This window comes from Lactuca saligna, unplaced genomic scaffold, assembly GCF_052625555.1.
Source record: "Lactuca saligna cultivar CGN05327 unplaced genomic scaffold, ASM5262555v1 scaffold_164, whole genome shotgun sequence".
Lineage (NCBI taxonomy): Eukaryota > Viridiplantae > Streptophyta > Magnoliopsida > Asterales > Asteraceae > Lactuca > Lactuca saligna.
This window is the reverse complement of record NW_027629804.1, coordinates 42501-45000: the sequence shown is the minus strand read 5'-3', so window position 1 is coordinate 45000 and position 2500 is coordinate 42501.

Sequence of the window (2500 nt, the reverse complement as noted above, 5' to 3'; positions counted from 1 at the left end):
CCCATGAACGACCAAGGGAACAAGGCACCTTGCCGCACACATGCCCATGAACGACCAAGGGAACAAGGCACCTTGCCACACACATGCCCATTAACGACCAAGGGAACAAGGCAACCTTGCCACACACAGACCCTTGCATGAACGACCAAGGGAACAATGGATGTGAGGCTGGCAAGGCTAGGTCACGGCAAGCCAAGCAGTCAGGCTACACAATTGATGTGAGGCTGGCAAGGCTAGGTCATGTCAAGCCAAGCAGTCAGGCTACACAAGGGAACAAGGCACCTTGCCACACACAAACCCATGAACGAACGACCAAGGGAACAACGCCTCTTCCCACACACAGACCCATGAACGACCAAGGGAACAAGGGTATGAACGACCAAGGAACAATGCGTATTGCCACACACATTCCCATGAACGACCAAGGGAACAAGGCTACCTCCCAAACAAACACACATGAACGACCAAGGGAACAAGGCTTCTTCCCACACACAACCCCATGAACGACCAAGGGAACAAGGCACCTTGCCACACACATGCCCATGAACGACCAAGTGAACAATGGATGTGAGGCTGGCAAGGCTAGGTCATGTCAAGCCAAGCAGTCAGGCCACACAAGGGAACAAGGCACCATGCCACACACAAACCCATCCACTAACGACCAAGGGAACAATGCATATGGGGCTGGCAAGGCAAGCAGGCTACCCAAGTGAACAACGCCTCTTCCCACACACAGACCCATGAACGACCAAGGGAACAAGGGTATGAACGACCAAGGAACAATGCGTATTGCCACACACATTCCCATGAACGACCAAGGGAACAAGGCTACCTCCCAAACAAACACACATGAACGACCAAGTGAAGAAGGCTTCTTCCCACACACAACCCCATGAACGACCAAGGGAACAAGTTTACTTCGTACACGAACACCCATGAACGACCAATGGAACAAGGCATCTTGCCACACACATGCCCATGAGCAACCCAATCCCATCCTCATCGGTCTAAGGAACAAGGGGCCTTGACAAACCATGAGCAGATTTCTAAGCAAGTCAAACGATGAAGGGAGCAAAGTGTAGTTCCTACTTAGTACATAGTAAATTGAATATATGAGTTCCAATCCGATCAACTCGTGTTCTTTCGAGTTCATCTAAGCCACCTATGAATACCTAAAAGCCTTATCTGCCTGCCTATCACCAGGCGACAGGGACAAAAACCCAAATATGATATATTTTCATTTCAAGTCCATTCGTCTATGTTAACAATGACCCACACAATGTTTCAATGGCATTCCTACTTGATTTGAGCGACATTCCAACAAGTAGGGAACCAACGCTTCAAGGCGTGACCAAGGATAGGACACAAACATTTACGCCTCAAACATGACATTTTGTTTTTTTTTTTCATTTCAAAGCTTTTCATTTATAATAAAAAGCATCCCTACAAAATTTTGTGTCAATCCGAATTAATTCGAGCGAGTTATGGACGATTTCGCACAATTATGCATCCCTGGGCAAATCAATATCTGTTCCTGTCACCAAGCTCTTTGTGCAATATGTATATATAGGGGAACCATGGGACTGCTGCCCATTGGCGCCCCAAGGATGTCCAGCGCCCAAGGCTCTCGAGGCTGGCACGCTCGAGGCATGGCCAAGACGCCCGCTCTTGACGAAAATGGGGCCAAAACGCCCCCCATTGGCGCCCCACTCCCGTGTCCCCTCGCCCCCAAGTCGTGTGTGTCCAAAAATTATGCATCATCAGGGAAATCAATGTCTGTTCCTGTCACCAAGCTCTTTGTGCAATATGTATATATAGGGGGTACCATGGGGTCTCATTCTCATAGGTGCCCGGCATGGTTGATGGGCAAATAAGAATCGTGAGGCTGTATCGAGCACACACGAGGCAAGCCAAGCCAAGCCCCACGACCCATGAAAGAGGCCATCCCCCCCAACACGTTGCCTTGATTTCTCGAACGGTGACCTGAAAAATAGCCCCATCTCCTTGAGTCTCCTCGACGTTGTGCCCATACACTAGCCCGTTGCCTTGATTTTCCTCGACATAGGGCGCAGAAACTAGCGCCGTTGGCTTCACCTGTGCCTCGACGCCGTGCGCATACTAAGAAATATACATCCTCAGGGAAAGCAATGGGTGTTGCTGTCACCAAGCTCCTTGTGCAATATGTATATATAGGGGGGGAGCAGTGGGTGAGCATGGCAAGGGATGAAGGTGCCAGACTGCCTTTGAGCGCGAGCTTGGGTGACTGTTGCTTGATTCCTAGTCGGTGGCATAATACCCCTCCGAGTGGGGGCCTTGGCGTGGTGTGGGGATGCCTCGTTAGGTCTCTGCGACACCGATCCAGGGTTGTGGTCTAGCTTTGGAAGTTTGGGATGGTGCTGTTTGTGTGGCAATTCGATGATGATGTGCTTGCTGATCTATGTTTGACGTGCTACTGGTGCTAGCCAGCATTTGATTTGTGCTGATGATTGGGAAACGATAG